Here is a 7,556-nt window from a genome sequence, read left to right as displayed (position 1 = left end):
GTTCTCATCACATGATGAGAACGTTCTCAGAACCCAGTGCGATAATCTCCGTAGTGGGAACCATGCGCCGCTGTCGAATGAATCCATTGATTCGGATCGCACACCGATTTATTTGTAAGTGGGAATGGGTCCTAAGTAAACATTAACATGATTGTTTGTTAAGGAACTTCAACCAGATTACCTTTGCTTTCTCACCTAGCACTAGGACCCTGTACTACTCATACATTACTTTGTAAATCTCTCCATGCCATGCACCAACCTGAACTTGAAATGTATGAGAACCTGTTGTCTGCCTCTTTTCTAACATTAAATTTTAGCAACAGCACTGCAGACTTGTATTTTGGTTGTGATCTACGGCTGCAATGCTTCAACCTAATCGCTTATCCTCACATTTTATTCATTTATATTAGCTCTTTTTCTCCACAGTATAAAATGCTTTCTAACTAACTATCTAGGTCACTTTGAACCCGAATCCTATGAGCACTATGTATCTTTTACTTGTGAGGGTGGCACAGTTTTCCAGTAAGCTTCAGGCTGCAAAATGTTTTGAGCTTTCTCTCAGCCCGTCTCATTTAACACTGCATTTAATCCCTATATGAAGCATGAACAAATCCAACGTCTTTGCAAGATCAAGCCCAAATGGTTTCTGCACGGCCTGTTGTTCCAGTTTGATTTAATTGATTCTAAAATCATACTGTTTGTTATTTGGGTGTAACTTTGCATGTGCCCTTCAGTTAATAATAATAACAAGGTACAAAATAAACTTGGACTGAAGAGTAAGCATATTGAAGTATATGGTTTTTAAGGTAACCATCCTCAACCTGTAATGTTATCTCATTTGCCAGTTAAGCCATTACATGTAAAGCTACTGTGTAATTATGTGATGGACTGAAGCTGCCAACAGAATTTGCCCTATTAACAGAAACACTTAATAATAGCCTAACAATGAAAATGTCCCCATAAAGACCATGGTACATGAATTAAATGAATTAAATATAACTTCGATATTTCTTGACCTCTGAGTAATTAATAAATCTAGTACAGTCAGCCCTCCATAGCCATGGATTTTTTATCCACAGATTCAAGCATCCAAAGTTTCAATATATTCCACAAAGACATAAATTTAAGGAAGTTCCTGAAAGTAAAAAAAGGAATGGTTTTCTGTCACTTTCAAAACAGAATACACTAATGAAAATCTCCAAAAGAGCAACACACATTAAACTTCAACAAATGCTTTTGAAGGCTGAATGGAGGGTAGGAAACCTTTGACTCTCCAGGGCTTGATGCCCACTACCTTTTAAACTGGATCGCAGCTGGTTCAAATGACTCCGGCTCCCACTTGAACTGAATTGCTGAAGCAATTCGGAGAGGAGAGGCCATGCGCTAGACCCATTTAACCCGCGTCTTTTTGACACTGCTTTTTTCCACGTCTTTTTGGACAAATTGATTCTGCACAACTGTGAACCAGACGTGGATCAGGATCAATTTAAATTTGCCCTTTGGCTGGCCGGAGCGGGTCCATTTTGAATCGATTCAGTCGTGAATGTGAACCACAAGTGGGTTGTTTTAGAAAAAAAATGCAATCGGGGCAAAGGTAGTGTGAACCTTGCTCCACTGTCGAATCGATCCATCGATTTGGATCGCAAACCAATTTATTTGTAAGTGGGAATCAGGCCCAGATGTTTGGACACCCAGAAGCCCTGGCCAACATTGGCCATGGTGGGAGTAGTGGTCCACAACATCTAGAGCAGTTGTTCTCAACCTTCCTAATGCTGCAACCCTTTAATACAGTTTCTCGTGTTGTGGTGACTCCCAACCATAAAATCAGTTCCTAAAACCATCAGAAATACAGTGCACCCTTGGCTTACGCGGGGGATCCGTTCCGGACCCCCCCCCCCCGCATAAGCCGAATTCCATGCATCATGCATGCGGTGGTGCACAGGCGCCACAGGCACATGCCCCATTGATGTGAATGCGGCACGCCCCATGCACCCTGCGCACTCCCTCGCGGCTTTGAACATATGCTCAAAGCCGCGTACAGCACGCCCACGTATGACGCGGGCGCACTGTATGTGTTTTCTGATAGTCTTAGACAACCCCTGTGAAGGTGTTGTGACCCACAGGTTTAGAACCACTGATCTTGAGGATGAAAGGGGGGGACATAAAACTTTACAGTTTCAAAACACTCTGTTTAAAAGAAAAACAACTGGATAGCATGGAAGATCTTTTACTTTAATTCTAAATTGTGTGTGTGTGTGTGCATGGGCACATGGATATTCTTGTACGTATGTGTACAAGCTTCCCAGTCTCAACAGAAAGAAAAGGTGAAATGTTGGCTTGATCAACAGATCAATCTGTACGTATTATCCTTAAGAAAAAATACTTGGTGGGGCATTTGGGATTGCAGCTGATAGAAACTGATTTCCATGTGTGGTGCCCATCCGCTAGTCTCTTTCTATCATGCAGGAGATTTAATAGTTTTGTGGATGATGATGCTTATGTCAAGGAGAAAAAAAGTGTTGCCAGAGGACAGAACGCCTCCGGCAAAAGCAAACAAACAAAGGTCTTGGATAGCACTCCAGATTAATGTACTGGTTGGGGAAAGATATAGTGTGTACATATTTTTAATGACACACGGTGCTGAAGTGTGATGGGTTTTTAGTTTGGTTGGTTTTATTTTCTCTGCCCTTGAGATAATGCTGCTGATGTATTTTGCCTTTGCCTTTGATGCTATAATGTATTTTTTGCCTTTGCTAATATCTTCTGCTTTGACAACTCCTTGAAATGAACATTGGATTATAGACCCTGAAATAAATTGAAAAATGCAACATATTTTATATTTTATATAATGCTGACATATTTTGAAGCCTGAGTCTTGAAACTATAGCTGCTGTTAATAAATATCTGTTAATAAAAATCTGCTCCTAATTAAAGCTAGACTTAATTCTGGATTAGGAGCCAGTGTGGTGCAATGGTCTGAGCATCCTAAGAGTCCGGAAGCTGCGTCAAAGCTGTGCTCCACTCCTTAGGACTGGATCGTGGCTTTGGCGCGGCTTCTGGACTCTTAAGACGCATGCATCATTTAAACAGGATACCTCCAAAATGATCTGAAGCAGCTTTATTTTGGCAGTCTGTATGGGGCCATAGATTCCATAGGAAAATGGACTAATGTGTGAATTAAACTAATTTGTACGCAACTCACTTGTACAGTGAGCAAAGAAATGACGCGGAAATAAATAACAAGGTGCCAGAAGTGCCGAGCTCTCCAAATGGGCTATATGCCTAGAAGTGTTTTAATAAAGTAGGAAATTGCCAGCCGTAATTCCCAGCAGAAGACCTGGATATCATTTGTAATTTCCGGGAGCTATGAGCTGCGTTGCTTTAAATTGCAAATTGACAGTGTTGCTTCTGACTTGTTTTCTGTAGGTACGAAAAAGAGGACCAGCTTCTCAAATAACAGTTGCTAATGTACAATTCTGAACTTTTGGAATATGCCCCAAACTCGAAGCCCTCCTTTATGGAGTCGCTTGAAACTAGACTTTAATCGTCATAACCCAGGCCAGTTCCTAACAACTCCGTAGAAAGGGTTTGGTAATGAGTGATTAAGTTTGCAGGCCTATTATTATTAATAATAATAATATAGCGCTGTAGATTTACACAGCGTTGTACATACAATTGAATGTATACCCATTTACCTGGTGGTACATTTAACTCAATGACCAGGGGGAAAGGGGCCGAGTGGCTGTGGCTCCCTGGGGTGTGCATGAAGCCCCAAGGACACCCCTTTTTGGGTCCAAGGAGAAACAACATTTGGCTGCTTCTCCCTGGTCCCGAAAAGCACCATGGAGTAAAGGGGCGTGTGCAGACCGCCCCAAAGGAATGGTCTGTACCCCACCTAAGTCTTTTGGTTTTCAGTTTCACTCTATACTATTCATTTCCCCTATCAGATTTAAAACTTGGTTAGATTCTTATTGTTGCCATGTGCCTTCAAATTAGGAGGAATAGCTAATACCGCAGAGGAGAGGATCAAAATTCAAAATGACCTGAATAGATTAGAAAGCTGGGCCAAAGCTAACAAAATGAAATTCAAGATGGAGAATATAGGGTATATAGATATGGGATGGGTGACACCTGGCTGAATGAGACTATGTGTGAAAGGGATCTGGGAGTCCAGGTAGACCACAAGTTCAACATGAGTCAACAGTGCGATGTGGCAGCTAACAAGGCCAATGCGATTTTAGGCTGCATCAATAGAAGTATAGTGTCTAGATCAAGGGAAGGAATAGTGCCACTATATTCTGCTCTGGTCAGGCCTCACCTGGAATATTGTGTCTAGTTCTGGGCAAAACAATTCAAAAAGGACATTGAGAAACTGGAGCCATGTGTCCAAAGGAGGGCGACCAAAATGGTGAAGGGTCTGGAAACCATGCCCTATGAGGAACAACTTAGGGAACTAGGATGTTTAGCCTGGATAAGAGAAGGTTAAGAGGTGATATGATAACCCTGTTTAAGTATTTGAAGGGATGCCATATTGAGGAGGGAGCAAGCTTGTTTTCTGCTGCTCCAGAAATGGATGCAAGCTCCAGGAAAAGAGATTCCACCTCAACATTAGGAGGAACTTCCTGACAGTAAGGGCTGTTAGTGGAACACACTCCTTCCTCGGAGTGTAGTGGAGTCTCCTTCCTTGGAGGTCTTCAAACGGAGGCTGGATGGCCATCTGTCTGGGATGCTTTGATTGAGAGTTCCTGCATGGCAGAAGGGGGTTGGACTGAATGGCCCTTGTGGTCTCTTCCAACTCTAGGATGCAAGTTGTTTCCAACATATGTCGACCCACAGGTGTTTTTTTCCTGGCAAGATTTGTTCAGAGAAAGTTCGCTCTTACCTACTCCAAGGCCACCTAGGAGGCTTCCGTGGCTTAGTGAGGATTCAAACCCTAGTCTCCCAGAATCCTAGTCCAACATTCAAACCACTAGACCTAGGGTTGCCATAAGTCAGGACCTCCAAATCGGGACAAATGTAGGACAAATGTAGGGCCACATTTTCAAATGTAGGACACGTTTTTTTAAATGGAGGACACATGAAAAATTTGATAATTTTTAAAAAAATGTTAATATAAATGCATGTTTCTTCGGCTGCTCAAAATGGAGGACATTTTGGCATTATTTCTAGACAGATGGCAGAAATGTACTTCTCTTTCTGGCCAAATACCCCCCCCGCCCAATTCTGCAACTACATGTCCCACTCCCAAGCAGGCATAGGATTTGAAAGACCACAGGCACCCCCTTTTGCCACTGCAAACTACAAGTCCCACTCCCAAGCAGGCATAGGATTTGAAAGACCACAGGCTCCCCCTTTTGCCACTGCAAACTACAAGTTCCACTCCCAAGCCTTCTTAGCAATTCCCCCCTTCCTCCTTTTCCTTGCCTCCTCCAACCCCCCCCAAAACCCCTCACCCCCTCTTTTTCCCCAGGTATGTCTCAACTTAGGGGGGATTTATGGGTCAGATCCCACATCACACTGGTTAGGTTTACACCCTCCTTTTATGTTTCTCAGCGCCCAGTTTTTCTGCTGCGTAACTATACCAGGAGCTTTTTCCTTGCCTCCTTGAAGTTGTGAAATCGTTTAGCCCACGTTGTTTCTGTCCTTTTCCTACCAGATTGAGAATGACTGTAGTGCTGGAAGCCACCGACACTTGTAACTTGTGCCACTCCTATCAAAGCACTCTTCAGAAACCTTTTTACCATCTAATTACAGAACCACCTACTCCAGGATTTCCCTAATAAACCCATGCTTTAACTCCGTATCTTTCATGTGCAGTCCAACATTTCTTTCATCTCATCTCTATAAAGATATATCTGACCAAGCACACATCCACTGAAATGATGCTATTTGGAACAGATAAACATGCCAGGGCTGGCTTTATCATCCGGCAGCATGGCAGTCACTTCAGGCAGCAGAAACTAAGAGCAGTAGTTTCTGTTCCCACTTACAAATAAATCGGTGTGCGATCCGAACTGATGGATTGATAAATCATGGCTAAATGCGATGGAATTGGGGAACTGTAGTTTATTGTGGCACCAGCGCTCTCAGACAAAGAAGGCCATATGTCTCACAAAACTACAGTTCCTAGAACTGCCATGGCAGTTAAAATGGCATCAACCTGGATTATTTCTGCAGTGCGGATGCAGACGCAGCTGAACCTACTCAATTCAGTGTGTGCTATTCCTATGAAAATTTGCACGCTGCAAAAATTTCCCTTTCTATAATTCTGCCCTTCGCCAGGATGCCAGCTCCCAGCCTAGAGGGCAAGCTGTGTGCATTTCGAGGCAGCATTTAATTAAGAAGCCGTCTTAAACAGCCAGCACCACTGATAGCACATGTTAAAAATAGCGCTGATCAAAGAGGTGGCGTGAACGAACTGGCATGTCGGGCCCTGCGGTTGTGCGTTTTTGTTGGGATGTGGGTTTTTTTGTAATTTAATTACTAAATGTTTTTAAACTGTCAGCCTAGTTGCAGGACTAAATGAAAAATAAGTTCATCAGAAACAGTCTGAGGACCAGGACCAACATTGGGAGAGTAAGGCATTGGGTTCAGTGAAAAGATCCAGGCTGGTATGGAAGGAGAATCAGTATTCATGATATGACATAGGAAAGCACCATATACTGAGTCAAACAGGACTCTTACCTCCGACTGGCAGCAGCTTTCTAAGGTTTCAGCCACGATTCTTTCCAGGATTCTAGTTCAATCTAGAAATCCACGGATGTTGGTATCAAACCAAACTCCAGTGCCATAATTTGCTACCCCCAAACCGGGACAAAATGTAGGACAAAAATGTAGGACAAAACATAGGACAGATATAGGGGGAAATTAGCACAAAATGTAGGACATTCAAGAAAAATGGAGGACACAGCCAGGTCAAAGCCAAAAATATTAATAATTTAAAACACATGCGCGTGCGCGCACACACTTATCATTACTTTTAAGATATTCAAAATAGACCTTGGGAGAGTTACAGTTTTTGGACCACGGTTGCCAGTATCTCTCAGCCAGCATCTGATATTCAAAGTAAAAAAAATATCTGCAACCAAAGCTATTTTTCCATGTATGGTATGGAGCTAAGAAAGATCACTGGTAAAGTACATGAATATCTTATCTTGATCAAAATTAAACTGTTACTTAGAATTGGAAGGGGCGCCAGAGGCCATTGAGTCCATAGTTGCACATGATTAATTCAGTAAATCCAACCAGAGCCTATTTTTGCAGATATCCATAGAGACTCCACAACTTCTCCCAAGGAATTAGTTGCCTTAGTTGCACTGTGAAACTGCTTTCACTGTAAAGTACATTTTTCCTGGTATTGAGATCAGAATGACCGATCTGTAGTTCCATAAGTCTTTTCCCCCCCTTTTGGAAGAGAGCAATAATGTTTGCCCTGGTTAACTATGGGGTTGTCCGCACTGGCCAAATAAAGTGGCTCCCAACCACTTTAAAGACTGGATGTTTAGACAATGTGTGAGGTGTAAGAAAGCGAAATGAAGCTGTGCTCTGAAACCAGG

Source organism: Sceloporus undulatus, chromosome 8, assembly GCF_019175285.1.
Source record: "Sceloporus undulatus isolate JIND9_A2432 ecotype Alabama chromosome 8, SceUnd_v1.1, whole genome shotgun sequence".
Taxonomy (NCBI): Eukaryota; Metazoa; Chordata; class Lepidosauria; order Squamata; family Phrynosomatidae; genus Sceloporus; species Sceloporus undulatus.
The sequence above is the reverse complement of the archived record's forward strand: the minus strand, read 5'-3'. Positions refer to the sequence as shown.